Raw genomic sequence first — 22,109 nt, forward strand, 5'->3', positions numbered from 1 at the left:
TTTAAATGGCTCTCCTTTTTGTTTTTCTTTTCTTTAAGAACCTGAATTTTGAAGGTGTAAACTGGATTCAGAATCACACAGACTGTGAATTAAATTGTTAGCAAAAGCAAGTTATTTCACTGAGCCAAGTTTCCTCCTCTGTAAAAAAACGTAAAATAGGAATAAATATCAGCATTTTGCTTGTACCCTGTGGATTTTATTTCCTCGTGCCAACTTGTTTACAACTAAATCTCCCTTGCTAGATTGCTTCTTAGAAACAGCTACCATGTCTTGTTCATTTTTATGTGCCCAAAGTACTTAACATAGTGCTTCACACGGATAACAACTATAAATTACCTAAATGTCTAACACCTTTCCCCCTGCTTGGATGATAGCAAAAGCATCAAACCTACTCTTAACCAATAAAATAACAAATTTTTATGCCATGTAATTTGCCAGGGAGACACTCTCCAAATCCAATGCTATATAAGGTTTAGCTAAAACTCACTTAAGAGAAATAATATTTTCATTTTTATTTATTTTTGACAAGTAAAAATAGTATATCTTTAAGGTGTACAGCATGATGATGTGATATACATATAAGTGACCACCACAATTAAATTACTTAACCTATCATCTCCCAGAGTTACCACTTTTGTGTGTGTGTGTGTGTGTGTGTGTGTGTGTGTGGTGTGCATTGTTATTGTTTACTATAGTCACCATGCTGTACGTTAGATCTCCTGAACTCATCTATCACATAGCTGACAGTTTGTACCCTCTGATCAATAAAAGATTATCTAAATGTCCAGTAAGTCATCCTTGAAATCAGTGCTCTGCAGTGATCCCCTGAAGATTCTGATGCGGTATGTCTGAGATGGAGTCTGAGAGTCTACATTTCTAACAAGCCCCCAGGTGATGCTGAAGCTGTTGGTCAGCAAACCTCACTCTGTTGGTCGGCTCTAAATCACGCTTAAAGTCTGTGTCTGGTGTTCATTTTTTGTTCTCTATAGAAGTGTTTTCCTGGACGCTGCTTAAGCATTAAACTATTAGCCAAAAGCATTATAAAAATGTACTTTTAAAAGTCCTAACACCAGCTTTGTCCTACATACTTCAATGCTTTTGAGTACATTCATTACTTATTACATTTTGTGGGGCTTCTTTCAGAGGGCAAATCACAGAGATTTCTCTCTGGACTTGGTATCAGAAAGAGTGGTGCTCTTGCACAGCTGGCTTGTTCTTATACGACACACAGTATCAATCTTGTAAACCTCTGGTCTCTCCCTCTTTTCTGAGGCTGCTTGAAAACTCAGACAGCTGTGTGGGCCCTTTATTTGTACAAAATGAGTAGTACCTTAGCACCTAGATTGTACATACAACCTCATCTTAAATAATTCATCCACCTTTTTCTTCCCTTATTTTTTGCTGGTCCTTATTTTACTACATTTTGGATTTTGCATTATTATATTTATATATTATAAATGGACTTAATATCCTGTTTGAAATGACAGAGGAATGGAAATTGATTTTAAAAATGGCAGATTTTAAGAAGAAAACACATGTATCACAGTTCTCAAGCATTCCATCATTGTCTATTATAAAACTACAATGTAGCTTACTAAAATTTTTGTTAACTGACCTAAAGTTATTTTTTTTTCAGGTTAATTATTTGGTGGGCGTTAGAGAGAGAGAGAGAGAGAGAGAGAGAGAGAGAACTCAGGGAAGCAGCAGAGAGAGAGGGAGAGAGAGAATTCCAAGCAGACACTACACTGTCAGTACAGATCCTGACGCAGGGCTTGAACCCACAGACCACGAAATCATGACCTGCATCAAAATCAAGAGTCAGATGCCTAACCAACTAAGCAACCCAGGCACCCCTGAGTTAAATTTATTTTTTAAAAAATTAGGGTTCCAAAAGCCTTTGCTATCATTCCCATTATTGATGACAATGGACTGTCTCATAGCAATAAGACAGAAGCCAAATTGAAAGGCAGGAATGGCTAGTCATCAGCTGCCTGATTTGCTTTAAGCTCTCTGATGACATGTTGAGGATCTCATCACTCAGTCTGGGGTTCCATAGCCCTTTCAATTCTTGCACTAACTTCCCTGAAATCCAATTACAACTATGAACTCCTATAAAATTTATTTTCTCTACTATTTTTTGCTCTCTCCCAAATGCCATACACTGTTGTTATAACATTCATATTTTTATATTTTTGTTTACCTAGCATCCAACTTTCCATGCAGTTTGCATCAATATTACTTTCTGTCATTAACTAACAGCATTATTATTTTTACGTAGAAACCCTACCATAGGGGACACTACATAATAATCCTGGACACTCAACCAAGGTAAGAAATAAAAAAACTAACCATCTGGGACAAACAAAATTATCCCTTCAAGTTATTAAGAAAAGCCCCAGGTTTGCTAGGATGGCAAGGTTACTGAAGAGCACCTATAACTATGAAGTCACCTCAGCAATTAAGGTGCTTTCAGGGGTGTGTGGGTGTCTCAGTTGGTTAAGTGTCCAAATTAAGCTCAGGTCATGATCTCATGGCTTGTGCGTTTGAGCCACACATCAGGCTCTGTGCTAAGAGCTGAAAGCCTGGAACCTGCTTCAGATTCTGAGTCCATCTCTCACTCTGCCCCTCACCCGCTCATGCTGTGTGTCTCTCTTAAGAATAAAACATTTTAAAAATTAAATAATGCTTTCAAAGCCCTCTTAATCATTTCACTCCATTGTAGAAACTCATCAATGTCTTATCAAAGCTGTCTATAAAGATGCCTGAATTTTAAGGCTATCAAAGGTATGGTCACAACTTATTTTTCCACGTTGAATGATTTCCCATTTTTCTCTTATATATTTCATTCTCCAGACGAATCAATTCATTTACTTACCTCAAATGGCTCTTCTGTCATCCCCTTGCCTTGCTTAATATCATGCAGCCTGCCTGAAATACTATTCATGTCTGTCATACAGCTAAATCCTATCCATCCTCCACAAACCAATATAAATGTTCCTCCTTCATGACGGTCTTTCCCTGTTTTCCAATCTGAAAGGAATCTCACACTGCCACATTTATATCACTTATTATCTGTCTCCTAACTCCTTACTAAACACTGCCTTTGACTACATTTTGTTTTTATCTGTATATGACATCTGCCAACTAGTTAGCCCTCTGAAGGAAGTTATGGTTACTTTTTGTTAATATTCAGAAAACACTTACCTTACCCCCTTAAATCTAGTCTTTAAAGCTCTACTCTGAAGGAACCCATCAGCAAAATCCTGCTGGAGCACCTAGGTGGGTCAGGTGGTTAGGCATCCAACTTCAGCTAAGGTCATGATCTAACAGTTTGTGGGCTCAAGTCCTGCATCAGGGTCTGCACTGATAGATCGGAGCCTGGAGCCTGCTTCAGATTCTGTGTCTTCCTCTCTCTCTGTCCCTCCCCCACTCATGCTCTGTCTCTGTCTTTCAAAAATGAATGTTAAAAAAATGTTTAAACAAAATCCTGGTAGACATGCTTCAGCAGGTCATTATAAAGCAAAGAAAGTGTTGATTATGTTTTTCCTATGAAACAATCTTCTTTTAATCACATTTCCCATTTATGTGTGTGTATGAAGTATACATTCATAATTTTGCAAAACACATTAAATAAATAAAATGTTTAGTTTGCATATTCCAGTTTTGATTAATCATGGAATAGTTTTCCTTCATGGAGATTGATAAGAGCTACTCATAAAATGCAACTCTACATAATAGCACTCTCCTTGGTAGTTCTACACTTCACAAACCACTTAAAAGTCCATATCAAAGTAAAGAGTGTCTAAATTACGGGATTCAAATTATTTCAAATGTGTGATTAAATATGCTATAAAATTATTCTTCTGAACACTTATTTTATTTGTTAAAGAACATATGTTCTTCCTCAAAATAAATTGCTATTTTTGAACTATTACTCAGCCACATACTTCCTACAAGCAGCAAAGGTTACCTCAGCTAAACCTTGATTTTACAATATTTGAAAGACTTTCCTCTGCTACTCTGTGCCAACTGAAAATTCATGAGTCATAGGTGAATGACAGGGGCAGTCCTGGAAGTAACTATTCCTTAATGCAACTGAAATAAAATTTGTTTAGCAATTACTATTTTATAAACCCCTTCATATACATGATTTGTCTGCTTTAAAGCAATGATAAAAACAACTATCAGTATTACTTCCACTTCTCAGAGGATGCAATCAGGTCTTAGAGGAGTTACGTGAACAGCCCAAGGACACAAATCTAATTAATGCCAAAATCCAGGTATCTAACTTTTTACATTATCACATTCAGTTTATGATTTGAGGCATTTTATTCATCTTTCGCTTCAGTCTGAACTGTCTTTAGATGACCAATTCTTTAAATATAGCTGCTTCCAAACTGGCCAATGAATTTGATCATTCCTTTTTCATTTGATCCACTGACTTTGTGTTAAGTTGGAAACTTTTGAAGTACGTCAAAAGTCAGAACATTTTGGAAGTGTCTGAGTGGCTCAGTTGGTTAAGGATCCGACTTTGGCTCAGGTCATGATTTCATGGTTCATGAATTTGAGCCCTGCATTGGGCTCTGTACTGACAGTTCGGAGCCTGGAGCCTGCTTCATATTCCGTGTCTCCCTCTCTCTCTGCCACTCCCCCACTTCCCCCTTCAAAAATAAATAAAAAATACTTTTTAAAAACCCAGAAAATTTTAAGTAAATGTAGCATGTTTAAACAGTGGCAGAGACAGTGCTGTGTATTTCTAAATTTTGTTTCCTTTTCTTCCAGGGTGTAAGGCTAGATGACATTTCCCAGGCTCCCTTAAATTAAGTGCATTCATGTGACTACCTATAACCTAGGAAAGTTAGTCAGAAGTAATAGCTAACACTTCCAGGTCTGGACCAAAATAACTTCCTTCAATGCAGTCTTCCATATTCTCCTCTCTTGTTTATAGGCCAGATACAGAGGATCCAATGAGGATGCCATGCCCTTCATTGACAGTGAAGCCAGTCAATGGAAAGAGCTGAAATTCCTAAATAACTGGGGAGAGCAAAGGCTCCCAACACTAATCCCACTACCACCAACACTAACCTGAACTGGATGATGACATGGTAATAAATAATCCTTTATTGTATTAAAGCCATCAAGATTTGAGTCTTGTTAGTCATACTCACCTATACTAATTTAATCGATGAGTAACTTAATTTCTCTTTCAATAAACTTTTTTTTTTAATTTTTTAATGCTTTATTTATTTCTGAGAGAGACAGACAGACAGACAGCGTGAGCAGGGGTGGGGGTCAGAGAAAGAGGGAGACTCAGAATCTGAAGCAGGCTCCAGGCTCTGAGCTAGCTGTCAGCAGTGAGCCCAACGCGGGGCTTGAACCCACGAACCATGAGATCATGACCTGAGCTGAAGTCAGACGCTTAACCAACTGAGCCACCCAGGCGCCCCTCAATAAACATTCTATAAACAAAAGTTACGATCTCAAGTATAGATTCCTCAGCCATTATGACCTTTCATAATCAATTAAGTGCTTTTATTAGTGTTCTTTCGTGTTAAGTAGGCTTGAAACAAAGAAATAAATTCAAAGTTTTAAGTAGTGGGTTATACATAGTTTCTACAAAACATGACAACAGTATTCTTAAGTTTAGTATTTTAGTATTTTTAGTTATTCCTGACTATGTTTCATGCACTTTAGGATATACAGGAACATACACACAGGATGTATACATGGATATATCCTATATATAGGATAGAATAAGTTCATTATATAGAATATATAATTAGGTCTCTCTTGTACAGTTAAGTATAAAAGTATAAAAACCCAATAAATAGATAGATAGATCGATCAATCGATCTCACATTTTAATGACACAGCAAATACTATTTGTCACCCATGAAAGGAGGATAATGGTGATATACTCCCCAGGTTTCTGATAGTTGACCTACAGTTCTCCAGACCATTCCTAGAATTAGTTGGCTGCACTGACTCAAGCTGCTTTTCTGGATCTGAGTTGTCACAGCAACTGGTTGAAGTTACACATTTCTCCTATTGGTGGCCTCAGATATTTCATAATTTTTTTTGTCTAAGTTCCCTAGTGAAACATTAACTTCATGAAGACAGAAAATTCTAACTTTTACTTATTTGATATTGCTCTGTGTTGCCAAATACTGAGTGTTCTCAAGACCAGCATACCAAAGCATTAAACTGTAAAATATTTAAAAGATACCTTCTCGTATGATATCAATAGAAGTAAAAATCTAGAGGAATATGAAAATGTAAGGTATCATTTTTGGAAAGCACAGTCTCAAGGGACATAAACATATACCTCAGCATAAAGTCATACCTCAACAATAACAAAACAAGTTCTTTATGTTAACTTCATAGTAATATGGAGAACTGGGAAATATCTAAATCCGCAAGCCACACACATTCACTCATCATCCCTCAGATAGTTAAAACACATACGTTAAATTATAAATGGAAGAGACAGTGTTGACACAATATTAAAAGCTGTCCATCAGTTTTTTTAAATTGCAAGCAAAGTCCTACCTGAAAATGTTCAAACTATCAAATGCCAATGTTGTTTTCATTTTTTTATTAATATCACAAAAATACATTCTTAGAACCCCCTTACCCTCTATCTGCCCTAAATTCCACCTTAGAATTTAACAAAGCTTTGATATTTGGGTGGTAACTCATTAACCAAAAAATGTTTCTTGAACATTTTGTGTGCTAGGCCCTCAGCTAAGTGCTAAGGACAGAGTGGTCAACTAAACTTGCCCTCCGTTTGAGGAAAGATTATCAAGGAATGGGCACATTAAACACATAAAAATGCGTGAAAAAAAAAAACCGAGATGATGGAGAGGCAAGTATTAACAACTACCAGTAGCAACAGAGAGCTTCAGGGACATACGAGCTAGGTCTCTGAGTTCAATTCATCCTCTTAGCCTTTTGCAGAGGATTCAGACTATACTAGAATAACATGCAAGACAGATTTTTGGTCACTCAGAAAATGTATTCTCTTCTACTAAAACACTAGTTTCTGTTCGGGGCGAAATAATCCCTTCCTTCTCAATGTTGCCGCTAAACACAGTACTGTTTGTCTTCTGTTTCTTATGATTTATCTCACATACCCACCCCAACTTCAATAATATAATTTAGAGAAATAGAGAGAAAGCATTTTCACAACCTGTATCATTTATCTAAATATGTAAATGGCCATTCCTATTTTAATAGTCCACCACTGCTCCCACTCCCGAAAATCTTATTGGCAGGGGCTTCTTAATGCAATTCCAACTAAATAACATGTAGTTCCCTCTTTTGTTACCACTAGATTGTTACTTACTTCAGAGCTGGAAACACATTAACTTTCTTTGGATTTCTTCTGCTCCTAGGGTAAAATCTTGCCTAAAGTTAGCAGGCATCTTTATAATGGATTAAATGCTTGTTTCAAAAATATTTACAGCCTTTTGCCTTGACGCCTTAGTCAGTTAAGTGTCCAATTCTTGATTTTGGTTCAGGTCATGATCTCAAAGTTCAGGATTGAGCCCTGTGTTGGGCTCCACACTGACAGCACTGGAGCCTGCTTAGGATTCCCTACCCGTCTCTACAACTCCTCTGTTCACATGCACATGCACACAGCCTCTTTCAAAATAAACATTTTAAAATAACTTACAGCCTCTAATCTTAGTTTTCTCCCCACATAGGGGATATACCCTATTCAATCAAAATTGATTAACAGGTATTAAAAAGAAATATTAAGGCACTAGGTATCTAGGTGCCTAATGACCTAACTAGTGTTTTCTCCCAGAAAAATAGAAAGATCATTCATTGATAAGGAAGAGTTAATTTGGGGTGGGTCGATAGATGGCTGTAGGCAGCAGCAAACAATGAAAGGTTTGCCAACTTACAATTTATTATATTTTCTTGTTTTTAAAATTTGTTTAATGTTTATTCACTTATGAGAGAGAGAGACAGTGCGAGTGGGGTACAGGCACAGAGAGAGGGAGATGCAGAATCTGTACTGTAGGCTCAAAACCCAACATGGGGTTTGAACACATAAACCACAAGATCATGATCTGAGCCAAAGATGGATGCTTCACTGACTAAGCCTCAGGTGATCCTAGATTTTCTTTTAGAAAAGGGTCAACCCTCTTCTTTTTTATAAGTTTATTTTGTTTGTTTATGTAATATCTACACCCAACTTGGGACTCAAACTCATGATCCCAAGATCAAGAGGTGCATGCTCCCCTAATGAGACAGCCAGGTGCCCCTACTTTTTTATTTTTTAAATTGTTTTCCATTTTAATTCCAGTATAGTTAACACATGGTGTTATATTAAAGTTCACAAGAAGTGATTCAACAATTCTATACACTACTCGTAGAGCTCATCATGATAAGTGTACTCTTTAATCACTACCACTTATTTCATCTATGACCTCATCCCCCCACCTCCCTCTGGTAACCACCAGTTTGTTCTCTGTAGTTAGGAGTCCATTTCTTGGTTTCTCTCCCCCCGCCCCACTTCTTTGTTTTCTTTCTTAAAATTCATATATAAATGGAATGATATGGTACTTTTCCTACTTTGAATGAATTATTTCAATAGGATTATATTCTCTAGCTCCATCCATGTTGTTGCAAATGGCAAGATTTTGTTCTTTTTACAATGGGATAATATTTTACTGTGTATATATATATACCCCATCTTCCTTATTCATTTATCTGTCTATTGACACTTAGGCTGCTTCCATAATTTGGCTATTATAAATAATGCTGTAATAAACACAAATGTGCATGTATCTCTTTGAATTAGTGGCTTTATATTTTGGGGGTAAACATCCAATAGTGCGACTGCTGGATTATAGGGCAGTTCTATTTTTAACTTATTGAGGAACCTCTATACAGTCTTCTACAGTGGCTGTATCAGTTTGAATTCCCTTGAGTAGTGCATGAGGGTTCCTTTTTTCCACATCCTCACCAACACTTATTGTTTCTTGGTTGTTGTTGTTTTTTTTTTTAATTTAGCCATTCCAACAGGTGCGAGGTGATATCTCCTTGTAGTTTTGATTTGCATTCCCATGATGATAAGTGATACTGAGCATATTTTCATGTGTATGTTGGCCATCTGTATGCCTTATTAGAGAAATGTCCATTCATGTATTCACCCATTTTTAATTGGATCATTTGTTTGCTGGGTGTTTAAGTTCTTTATTTATTTTAGATACTAACCCTTTATCCAATATATTTGTAATCTTCTTCTCCCATTCAGTATGTTGTCTTTTAATTTTGTTGACTATTTGCTGTGCAGTAGCTTTTTATTTTCATGTAGGCCCAAGAGCTTATTATTGCTTTGTTTCCCTTGCCTCAGGAGACATACCTAGAAAGATGTTGCTGTGGCCAATGTCAGAGAAATTACTGCCTGTGCTCTCTTCTAGGAGTTTTATGGTTTCATGTCACACATTTAAGATCTTAATCCATTTTGAGTTTACTTCTGTGTATGGTGTAAGACAGTTTTCCAGTTTCATTCTTTTGCATGTAGCTGTCCAATTTTCCCAACAGTATTTGTTGAGGAAACTGTATTTTTTCCCATTGCATATTATTTCCTCCTTTGTCAGGGACCGACCATATAATTGTGGGTTTATTAAATTTTTTTGCATGTTTAAAAAACTGCATCCTGATATAGGGAAATATAAAGAACATGAAATGCTAAAAACACAAATAAGCATTTTTTAGGAGTTTTGTGATAACAGATATAACAGTTTTTTACCCAACTGAATCTCTAAGATTCCAGCTACAAGAAGTTTGAGTCTTAGAGTCAAAACTAGAAATGTAGGTGATATTTGGGTAGCATAGTAATTTAATTACAAAGCAAAAAGCAAGCCATTTCTATATGCTAGTTGGTGCTGGAAAACTGCATTTAGATGTTTGTTTGAATAGTCCAAATGATTCTGGATAAATCTTGATTGAATGAGTAAGTTAATTACTGAATGAATTAATCTAGCTCTTTGAATCACATCATTTAATAAAATGATTGGCACACAGTTGGGACCCAACAAATGTTCAGTGAGATTGATTCTCCCTCCCACAGCCTGGTAAGAAGACGTTTTAAGAACCAATTCTTTCAGAATTCCCTTGCATTTCATATTTCACACCCGTTCATCTCATGTGATACATGAGAGAAACTCACTTTTATTAGAAATATTCATCTTATAGGGGCGCCTGGGTGGCTTAATCAGTTAAGCGTCCAACTTTCGCTTAGGTCATGATCTCGTGGTTCGTGGGTTCGAGCCCCGCATCGGGCTCTGTGCTGACTGCCAGCTCAGAGCCTGGAGCCTATTTCAGAGTCTGTATCTCCCTCTCTCTCTGACCCTCCCCTGCTCACGCTGTCTCTCTCTCTCTCTCCTAGAAATAAATAAAAATTTTAAAAAAAAGACATATCATCTTACAGAACAATTATCAAATGAGAGTAGAGTAGCATGCCTCAAATCCATGATATACTCCATTTTCAAGCACCCATCAAATTATCCATTAGTGCTTACAAGCATTCATTTGGTACTTACCAGGCAAAGAAATGAGCTAAGCATGAAAGAATAGGACAGAAGATGCTTTGGAAGGTGTTGGCTCAAAAATTGCAAACAAAATTAACCAAGTTTCACATCAATATACCATATCCATTGAATGCAAGGATTCCCTCCTCTTTAATGTACAGCTACTTTTCAAAAAAACTGTTCTCTAAAACTTTTTAATGTCATACGAGCACAAAAATAGTTAAAACAGACTCTGTCTATTCATAACACAAGTATTAATGGCCTGGTGTTTGTCTGCTTCTCCATTACTAGAACATGCAAGAAACGTTAAAGTATTTTCATCTCAGCAACTTTAGAACCTATTTGTGACTTAAAAAATTAAAAACATCAAATAACAAATTCAATTAGTAAATTTGCAATTGCCTTTTTAATCTTCCATAGTTTAAAAATTTAATTATCCCAGACAAAACTTTATTAGCTAAGTTATACATAATACATTTTTATGTGCCTAAATCAATTAAGCGTTGTAAATGCCTTAAAATAAGCACTGCATACAATTTCTTGTTTTACAAGGTTCTGGAAGGAAAGAGCATTCAAATTCCCCACATATCTCCAAAATTTCCAAAAAACTCAGACTTTCAAAATTTTCTTAGTTTTTGTAGAAATCAACTACCCTATAAAGAATTACATGAACAAAACCTTTACTGGATAGTTTTTAAAAGTACTTGTATTTTAAATCAAAACCACACTGAGATACCACCTCACGCCAGTCAGAGTGGCTAAAATGAGCAAATCAGAGAACTCTAGATGCTGGCGAGGATGTGGAGAAACGGGCACCCTCCTACACTGTTGGTGGGAATGTAAACTGGTACAGCCCCTCTGGAAAACAGTGTGGAGGTTCCTCAGGAAACTAACAATAGAACTCCCCTATGACCCAGCAATAGCACTGCTAGGAATTTACCCAAGGGATACAGAAATGCTGATGCATAGGAGCACATGTACCCCAATGTTCATAGCAGCACTCTCCACAATAGCCAAAACATGGAAAGAGCCTAAGTGTCCATCAACGGACAAATGGATCAAGAAGATGTGGTTTATCTATACGATGGAATACTACATGGCAATGAGAAAGAATGAAATCTGGCCATGTGTAGCAACATGGATGGACCTTGAAGGTGTTATGCTTAGCGAAATAAGTCAGGCAGAGAAGGAGACAAATATCATATGTTTGCACGTATAGGAGGATTAGGAGGAACTTAACTGAGGACCATGGGGGAGAAGAAGGGGGGAAATAGTGGGGGAGAGGAAGAGAGGCAAACCATGAGAGACTCTTGAATACTGAGAAACAAACTGAGGACTGATGGATGTGGGTGGGGAGGGGGAGATGGGCATGGAGGAGGGCACTTGTGGGGATGAGCACTGGGTGTTATATGGAAACCAACTTGACAATAAACTATTTGTAAAAATAAATAAATTTAAAAAAAGTACTTGTATTTTAAAACATTAGGTGTATTAATATTGTTTCAAAAAAAGAATATTCTCATCAGATCAGTCTCACCTTCTTCACTATCTTGCTGATATAGTTTTTTTTTTAATGATAGGGAATACCCTGCAAAATTTTTGTGAAGAAAATGAAACGTTTTTCAAAGAAAAGTATTACTGACATGAATTAACTATATAATTATGTTATAAAATAGGAGATAGTAAGATTTCTAATGAAAGTGAAAATGTAAAGAACATGGTACTGCCACCATTTCTTCCATTCCATTGACAAGAAAATCTTCCAAACATTGGTCTCTGATCACTATTCTCAATTCTTCTTGTCCCATCTTCACTTAAACCCATTCCAGTCTGATTTACAAGCTAATCGTTTCACTTAAGTTGCCCACAACCTGCTAGATCAATAGTCAATTTGGTAGTACCATTTTCATGAGCACTCTCTCCTCGTTGGTTCAATTTTTTCACTTGGCTTTCAAATCACTACACACTCATGGTTTTCTTCCTATTTTGGTTCCTGCTTTTCTGGTTCCTTCTGTACCACTCAGCATTTAAGGAGGGTATGTCCCAGTGCTCAAGACTTGGCCTCTTCTCATCTGTTTGCCTTTAACCTCTCAATGACTGCCTTCATTCTCATGGCATTAAATATCATCTTTCTGCTAATGACTTCTAAAAATTTTATCTCCACTCCAGGCCACTTTTCAGAACTCCAGATACATACATATAACTACTAGACATTTTCATCTGGATGAACAGATATCTCAAACTCAGTCTGTCCAAACTATACTTCTTATCTCAGCTGATGGCAACTTCATCCTTCTGGTCACTAAAGCCAGAACCACTGGAGCAATACTTGACTTCACTTCTCTATTACACCCCAAATCCAGGTCGTTCACAAGTCCTATTGGACCTAGCTTCAAAATATTCCTAGAATCCAACCCCTTCTAGGCACTTCCATAACTGCCAACCTTGTCTGAGCCATCATCTTCTTTTACTTCTTTTTAAAAATGTTTTAATTTGAATACATACATACACACATACATGTTTTAGACTGAGTGTAAGTTGCCAAACAATGTTACATTACTTTCAAGTGTACAATACAGTGATTCAAGATCTCTATATGTTATGCTACACTTACCAGTGTAGCTATTGTCTGTCACCATATAACACTATTACAGTACCACTGAATATATTCCCTATGTGTTACCTTTCATCCCTATGACTTATTCATTCCATAACTGGGTCAATCTTCTTCCTTCCACCCTTATCTCACATTCTTCCAATCTAGTCCTCCAAGAAGCATTTCATTCTTGAGTTTAAAATCATGGAATGATCCTCCATTTCATTCAGAGTAAAAGCCATAATCCCTACAATGGCTTAAAAGGGACTCAACTCTCCATTACTTCAATAACTTTCTTCCCTACCAACCTGGTTTATTGCTATGATCCTGCCTACAACAGGTTGTTGGTCTTCCTCAAAAGAAGCAGAAAGCAGATTTGTCACTGTCAGGATCTGGTGGAAAGAGGAAAACTGGTGGAGAATAACTACTCAGCAGGTAAGGGTCCCCTTTTGGTATGATGAAAATGTTTCAAACTAGATAGTCATGATGGTTGCATAACATTGTGAACACACTAAGTGCTACCTAATTATATAGTTTAAAATGGTTAAAACAGTAAATTTTATATGTATTGTACCAAAATTTAGAAAATTGCCAAGTACACTTCCAATCTTTACTGTAGCTGTTTCCTCTGTCCAGAGAGTGCTATTGTCCCAAATATCTACTTGCCTAACTCCCTCCCACCTGTGTCTTTGTTTAATGTCACATTCCCAATGAGGCCAACCCTGATCACCCTATTTAGCACTGCAAACTACTCCTTACTCTACATCTCCCTTACCCTGCTCAACCTTTTTATTATTTTTTTCCACAATACTTATTTTCTAGCATAGTAGATAGCATACTTATTCAATATATACATATCTTATTGTCTCCTTTGCTAGGATGAGAGCTCCAGGAGGCAGGGGTCTTTGTCTATTATTTTTAGTGAAAAGTTCCAAGTGCCCTGATTAGTGCCTGGTGCACATAAGTAATCCACAAATATCTGTGAATAAATGTTCTTCAGTGTTCCCAGAGATGGGCAAGGGCAAGGACTGAATCAGTCATGGTAATTAATTTCTGGAAACTATTTAACTGAAAACCAGAAGAAGAAAAAGATAACTATTTAGCCTGATTGATTAAAAATATATACATTAGGCCTACTAGAAGCAAGGCCATTTTCCAAATGTTGGAAATTCAATAGCGAACAAACAGGCACAATACTCCCTCTTCTCAAGTATAGCAGGTGAATTATGGTGGCAGAATACCCTTCTGAGAATTTAAGTTAGTCTTGTTTTTCACAAATTTAGTTTCACCGAGGAGGAATAAAAGATTTTTTTTTCATCCCCACAAACCTCAGAAGTTAACCTTAAAAGCCACTGTAGTATTCTGAAAGATGGTCTTTTTCAGTGATTGGTCTGAAAAGAAGTTTCAGCTGGGTGAGTGCCCAGAAGGCAAATCCTAACTGGGCCTCTGCACTGGAAGGCCAAAGCTCATAAGGCTCTTGTGCTAGTTTTTGTCTGCAAATAGACAAGCAGCTGAGGTCTCAGTGTTAGAAGTGGCCCCATCCCTTGGGAGGGCCTAACAGTTTACAGATACTCAGAAAAGATAGGGATTACAATTTTACAGGGTGTCAGACACATGAGCCCATTTGATAGTGCAGCTTCTAAGGACAAAGTACCACAGGGGATGTCTGCAAGCAGCCATGAGGGACAAAGAATTAGTACCAAGCACTAAAGTTTTGGAAGTTGAAGCAAAATTTCCCCAGCTGTCCCTGAGTGAAACCAGTTGCCAGTGGAGCCACCCAAACTGAACTGATACCACATGCCTAAGTAAGAGTCCAGGAGAAGTGACCAACATGGACTGAGAATTGAGTCTTATCTGGCCTCCATTTCCTAGAAGCAAATAAGCCTTCAGATGCTTAAATACCTGTACAAAGAAGGAGGCATGTCCAAGATTGAGTGATATTTGCTTTCTGGTCAGTTTTGGTTACAAAAGCAAAACTGAAGACAGAGCTCTTTCAACATCTTACTGAGCAATAAGAAGGCAATGATATTATGCCACTTGTCTGTAATTGCTGTTGTAACTAATGCACATAGTAACCGGTCAAAAAATGAATGAACAGCGACTTAAAATATAATGAACTGAAATCTGTTTGCATTTTGCAGTATTTAATACTTTTCTAGGAAAATACCACTTCATTTCAGTTGCAATACGTATAGTAGTGGGGTTTTGTTTTTGTTTTTGCTTTTGGTCCTGGAAATGCTTTTCTCCTATTACTAGAACTGCAGTTTCTGTTGCATAAAAGGAATTCTATCTCTACTCCTCCAGCAACTCTTCCCCCTTCCCTATCCCCACCATTCTTACACTGTGCATTTTTTTTTACGCTTGCTTAGTAGTTCACTTGCTCAAATTTGAGAAGTTACTTATCTTATATTAAAGCTTATTTTTAGGCTGATGGGGGTGGGGGGAAGGGAAGGGGGTAAGGCATGGAGACATGGAGGAGGGCACTTGTGGGGCATGGAGGAGGGTACTTGTGGGGATGAGCACGGGGTGTTATATGGAAACCAACTTGACAATAAACTATTTTAAAAAAACTTACTTTTAACCTCTTGCATCAAAAAAGAAAGAGCCATATGTCATGCTGGGTTATTCAGCAACAATCTATTCCCCTCCATGGGATAAACTCAGCCTTCACCCCCATAGTTTATCTTCTCTGGGAGCTGGATTACTGCCTCATAAAACAGCACAACAGTACTATTATCACATAATCATTATCATTACCTCACTTGCAGCCATACAGATCCTTCTAATCCTGAACATCTTGCCTCTCTAATCTTGCTATATCTATCCTGTCCTGCTGTGAAACTGGTGTGTTCCATTTTCACAGAAGCTTAATGTAATCACAAATGAAAAATAAAATATATTTTTTAACTAGGCCACATTTTATTGATACCATTGTGTTGTATAGCAATTTAAAAGAGCTCCATATTTCATTCAAGTAAACAAAACAAATGTGTAGGTGGCAGAGAAGTTTGATCTTCAGCCTAGGTCCATGTTTTCTCCTCCATGTTATCTTTCTGGCTTCTGTCATATTATTTAGGGCAGATTCAATATGACACTTCCATGCAGGGGGTCCTCACTTGGCAACTGAATGGTCTCCACCTTGAGTGGAGATTGGAAAAAGCACTACCATTCTACCTGGATTTACCCAGAGGCTGGAAGTCATCACTACTGGACCTTTTCCATGCCCAACTAAACTTACAAGGGATATCTAAAGTGGATTCCTGCCCTGATCACTTTGTAAAAAAAAAAAAAAAAAAAGAATCATTCTAACTCTGCAAGAATGATGTAATCCATGCCCTCCAAAACCTAAAAGAAATAGGCACTGAACTTTAGTCCTTACAACCAGAGAAAAGAAAGTTAAGAAAAATTTTATAGCACCAGTAGTAAAATCAGATCATCAAAGGGTTCAAGTTTATTTCTTTATGTACATAGAATGTTTTTATGTATGTTTCCCTATCTAGTGTTTGTTTTTGACACTGATAACACAGAAAGTTAGAAAACAAAAATATACATCAGAGTAATGAATGAATGAAATGGTAGGAAAAAAAACTATATCACCAAAATTCTAACCAATCTCAAACATTAACTATGTATATCAGTTAATATTTCCAGTGTCTAACCTTCCACATCTTTTCATATATTGATAGTTAAAACAAATTTTTTTTTCCAAAATTGAATCACCCAGGATACATTATTTGACTCCTTTATTCACTTGACAATATAGGATTAAGGTTTTTTTAAGTTTATTTATTTATTTTGAGAGAGAGAGAGAGCAGGGGAGGGGCAAAGAGAGAGGGAGAGAGAAAGAATCCCAAACAGGGTCTGTGCTGATACTGCAGAGCTCAGCACAGGTCTCAATCCCACAAACTGGAAGATCATGACCTGACCTTACATCAAGAGCCAGATACTCAACTGATTAAGCCACTCACGTACCCCAACGTCTTCTTTCTCAATTGGAGAGGTGCCTGGGTGGCTCAGCTGGTTAAGCATCTGACTCTTGGTTTTGGCTCAGGTCATGATATCATGATTTCTTGAGTTGGAGCTCCTCCATCAAGCTCTGTATTGACAGCACAGAGCCTGCTTGGGATTCTTTCTCTCTGTCCCTCCCCTGCTCACGCTGTCTCTGACTCTCTCAACATTAAATAAATAAATAAATAAATAAACAAACAAACAAACTTTATACAAAATTGGCATTATAGAAGAGAAGCAGCCTAATCTCCTAACAGACACATATTCTGTCTTTCCCTCCTCTATATTATAGCACCTCTTTAGGGAATATATTTAAAAGCTACTGGATTTAAGTTGTGACATGTACAACCAGGAACAATATCCAGCCAGGTGTATAGCCTACGTTTCTCATGCGATTCAATGTGAGGGAACACCGTCAGTTGGCATGTAACTATTGAGTCAAGTGACCATAAAACTTCTAGAAAATTCTACCAAAATGGTGTCGACTTGGCCTTTTAATTGAATGACAACTTTGCCTTTAAATTCATTAATAGAATAGAAAACAATTTTTTTTTCTTGCTGCGTCACTGAGTCATCCCTATAGTGGAAATCACAAAGAAGCAGCAATGTAATAAGTCACAGTTAACTTCACAGAAACAGCAATACCTGAACCAGCTAAGGGTCAGAGAGAACACAATACAGAAAACAAAAGAGCTTTAAGCAATGAAAGGAGAAGATACCTTTTCCTTTCTCAGGGAAAGCTATAAACCCATCTATGGAAATAACAAGGCATTCTACAGAAGGAATCCCCAAAGAGAACATTAGTAGTTTACATTTTCATTTGAGAAGCAATGTGATCTCTCTGAATTTTCAGGATACCCTTAGTTTTCTACAGTAGCAATTAACAAACTAAATAGCTAAAGAAACATAGTTGATAAACAGCACAGCTTGAGCAGAAAGTATTTGTAATTTGAACTTGTTCACATTTTAGCCCCAGCTAAAGATCTCACAGACCCTTAAGACCCAGATAGGATGACCTCCTCGATACCAGGCCCTGGGAAGCCCTAAGTCTTCTTTTTTTTTTTTCCTCTAAGTCTTCTAAGGATATCTTCTAATTCTGGAGTAGAGCTTTCATGATCTAAACCCTGCATCCATCTAGGGTAGTGGTGCTATTGAATTTCAGATGCTCAAGAAAGGTCTCGAAGATAAGATGACATACAAGTCAAGACCTGAAGAAAAAGAAGAGTAGCAAGTATTGCCAATATCTAGAGGAAGAGGGAAAATGAACATGCAAACATCCTGAAGTAGTTCTGTGTTTACGGTATGTAAGGGCCAACAAGGAGGCCAGTGTGGAGTAAAATGAGCAATGGATAGGGTTTAGGAGATGAAATCAGAAAGAGGGTAGGGGGATTGGGTGCCTATCAATTACAGCACTACAGAAAAAGTGGAAGATTCTAGATTTTGTTTCGATAAGATGAAAAGCCTTTGGATATTTATGAGCAGAGAAATAACATGAGAAGACTTATAGTAAGATCAATCTGACTATTGTGTGAGAAATTAACCATATGGGGCAAAGGTAGAAGCAAAAAGTTAATGCAAGAGTCCAGGCAATATTTCTTCCTCAGAGAAATTCTCCCACCAGCTGTTCAGAGAATGAAATAAAATATTCTTCAAATTTTTATAGTAAAAACAGAAACTTGAATAACATACATTATAAATTACTAATAACTGCAATCTTTTAATAAGTTTCAATACAAAGAAGGGCTTTTTTCAGTAACGAAACATGTAGCATAGAATAGAAAATCATTACATACTGTGAACCCAGCACAACCAAAGACAATACCCAAATTACAACCGAAATCCAAGATTCTAACTAAGCCACTTTGGTTAAGGCTTTAATCAATACTCCCAAGTAGGAAGCATAGTGAGGAATACCATGGTAGATTTGACTGTATAGTATTTGCTATTATAAATCAAAGAAATAGGTAAACATTTTTTAAAGGATTTACTCCAAAGTGCCCGATTTAGATGCCAGATAGTATTCTCCTTTACTTTCATAAAGTTCCAAGCAGAAGATCTCTTGTGACAATATTAAGGAGATGAGACCAGCAACACAGACTTAAGAAAACTGGAGTTTGCTGTCTTGGAATATGTCCAAATTATACAGAGAATATATGCAGCACATCTCATAGGAAAGGCAAACTGTATTAAGGATTACTTCTTCTAAAAATGTCACCTCTTGCATTTTATGCAATATTCCTTTAAGTGTTGTCTGTCTTTATTTACCTTGGAACTTTCACCCTGTATTGTGATAAAAGGATATTAAAATTCCGGGAACTATTAACTGTTCCCAAAAGGCACTCCCATTCTCCTGTGGCAACTTAATATATTTGAAGCTGAGCCCATTTTTGATTAAACTATAGGAAGACGCTGCCAGGTCTGTACTAAAATTTATCCCTGTATTTCTCTTTCCTATCATCTGAAATGTTTTTGAAGAAAATCAAAGGTACATCTAAAATAGAACTTTATTTTTAACCTCTTTTACCACTTGAAAAGAAAAGGGTTGTCAATGACGCTGATCTATGGGTGAAGGAAAGAAACCAAGGTGGTCAGGAAGGCAGCTCAAAGTTTTCACAAAGTCGTTGGTCAGCTTTTATGTACATCAAAATGAAACGTATGGCCCCTGGTGTCTGAAAGCCTTCATGGGCTCACAGCCTCTCTCTAACCTCTCTTCATGCTGTGTGGTTGCAGGGGCTCTTCCTTTCCGAGTCAGAATTCATATTCCTCCTTGTGACAGTATGGTCTGTTCAAAGTAACCCAGATAAAATGGGGTTCCTTCTAGTTCTTATGGCAGTTTAAACTATTTTAAAAGGATGTTACCTTTCTGTTTGCAATAATCTTCATTTTTCTCCAGTGTGCTGGGGATATTCTGTCACCTTTTATTTTAGGCATTGTCTTTCGGGGGGTGGGGGGGGAACAAGTGCCAAATTTGACACTTGGAAGTATTTTTGATAAATGAGCAATTTCCAACTATAAGTATAAGGCTAGTGAAAAATCTTTAAGATACACTTAAAATACCCATTAGCAGGAGAAGGATTGTACCCAGGGTTAAAAATTACAGGAAAAACAACTTGTAAGCATTACCATTAAGAAGCTGAGTGCCTAAGGCAATGTTCCTGACCACCACACAAGTCAGTGATTTGCCTCTGGAGTCTGTTCCACACCTCCCTAATAGGCCTAGAAGCTACAGACAATTAATTATTAGATTATATAACTCCCACTGCTAAAAGTTAGCAGAACATTCTATGGTTTTACTGAAAGTGTACTGCTTTTCAGCTAGGGGTGCAATTTCATCAGCTCACTCATCTGCATCTTTGTGCTACTTAATCCAGGCTTCCTAGGGTTTTTCTTTAATTGGCTCAGCCATCTTCTGCCCTCAATCAGCCTGATTTTATTCCAGGGTTCCTGGTGAAGATGACTGAATCTGAAAATTGTGGTGCCAAAGTCTTACAGCATTGTCAGATATATTTATCCATCTAAAACTTCTATATTTAGAGGGGCTGTCTTTCTGTGATTAATGAAGGCACATCTTTGCAAGCTTCTAAGTCTACACTATGCTGGGGAAATACTAGAGGAGCTACTCACAGCACTGGAGTTAAGGTTAGCAGCCAGCATGTAAGCTGCTATGGAAAACACACTGGTCAAAGAACCAAAAGACCTGACTTGGGTGTAATTTATTTGACCATGTCTTTGCAGGCAATGCCATCATCCTGTGCCTCCCTCAGTTTACCCATCTATAAATTGGGGATTAAGCCACCTACTTCAAAGGGTTTTAGTCAGAGAGAAATGAAATAAGTGGTAAAATGATCTGCAAATTACAAATGCTACAGAAATTGAGGGATTAGAGTATTATCGGTATTCTCAAATCCTAATTTCCTTATCATGGAGGCAGTAAATAGCTCTTAAGAACTTGATGATGTTTTTATATTAAAAAGTTAATTAAGAAGACCTTCATTAGCATGTGTAATCAAGTTCACTGTTCTAATTGGTTCACTGAAATTTCTATTGCTAAAATAACATGGAAGAAGCACAATAAAATCCTGAATCAATGTTAATTACATAAAGCATCAAAACATATCATAGAATAACCAAAAGATTTATGGCCATTGACATTACTCAACTCAGCTGTGTGCTCTTGATAATTATCTTCCATACTGATTCAAGGATACTACACCACCTCCAAGGTTTCAACCATCACCTTTGATAAGAAAACACAAAAGAGCATATGCTATCCACTCTTTTCTCCTAGGCCTTACTCAAATATCAAACTTCTTGGCATCATCTGAGTTCTTGACACTTATCAATTCTAAAACTGCATTCACTTCAACTGTCTATATTTAGACTTGCCTATTCTTTCATCAGTGATATCATGAATCTCTCAATCATCCAGAGGAGTACCTCATTCATTCTTTCTCCAAAATATTTCCATGAATTATTTTCTTTTATCTGGCCATTAACTCCTAGTGTGCCTTGATCATTTCAATTCTAGGCTAAGAGATAGGTTTCCTTTCTCTTCATCTCAGAACTCTCATACCCTATTCCTTAAACAAAGGGTTAATTTTTTTAGAAACCCCACTTTCAGGTATCACACAAATAATCAATACCCCCAGTGCTATGCCAAGCTATTAAATCCCACTCTAAGTGATTTTCCTTAATTGAAGTCACTCAACAGCAACAATGTTTCCAAGCTTTAATAAACTGCAGTTAGGCTATGTCAGTAATATGTAACTAGATATCTCCAAATCAGTAAGAAATACTTAACATGGTGCTAAAAATAACTGCTAATCATGGCTTCTACAAATATGACTTACATGTACAAGACATAAATGACTGTTTCACAGGGACTCATGGTAGTCAATTGCCCTGGAGTTCCCCAGGAGCAGAATAAACTGGGATCACCAGCCTGTCAGAGATGTGGG

General features: G+C 37.1%; 1 protein-coding gene and 1 long non-coding RNA gene across 2 annotated transcripts in view; one reads left to right on the forward strand and one right to left on the reverse strand.

Annotated features, from left to right (window-relative positions):
• HDAC9 (histone deacetylase 9) overlaps positions 1-22,109 on the reverse strand; it is a 908,040-nt gene that overhangs the window by 746,017 nt on the left and 139,914 nt on the right. The window lies entirely within an intron of this gene.
• LOC144226296 (uncharacterized) overlaps positions 19,507-22,109 on the forward strand; it is a 51,155-nt gene continuing 48,552 nt past the window's right edge. Inside the window, exon 1 of the long non-coding RNA XR_013333590.1 lies at positions 19,507-19,567. This is a non-coding gene — a long non-coding RNA (uncharacterized LOC144226296). The remainder of the gene's footprint in view (positions 19,568-22,109) is intronic.

The sequence above is a fragment of the Crocuta crocuta genome, unplaced genomic scaffold, assembly GCF_008692635.1.
Source record: "Crocuta crocuta isolate KB4526 unplaced genomic scaffold, BGI_CrCroc_1.0 scaffold62, whole genome shotgun sequence".
NCBI lineage: Eukaryota > Metazoa > Chordata > Mammalia > Carnivora > Hyaenidae > Crocuta > Crocuta crocuta.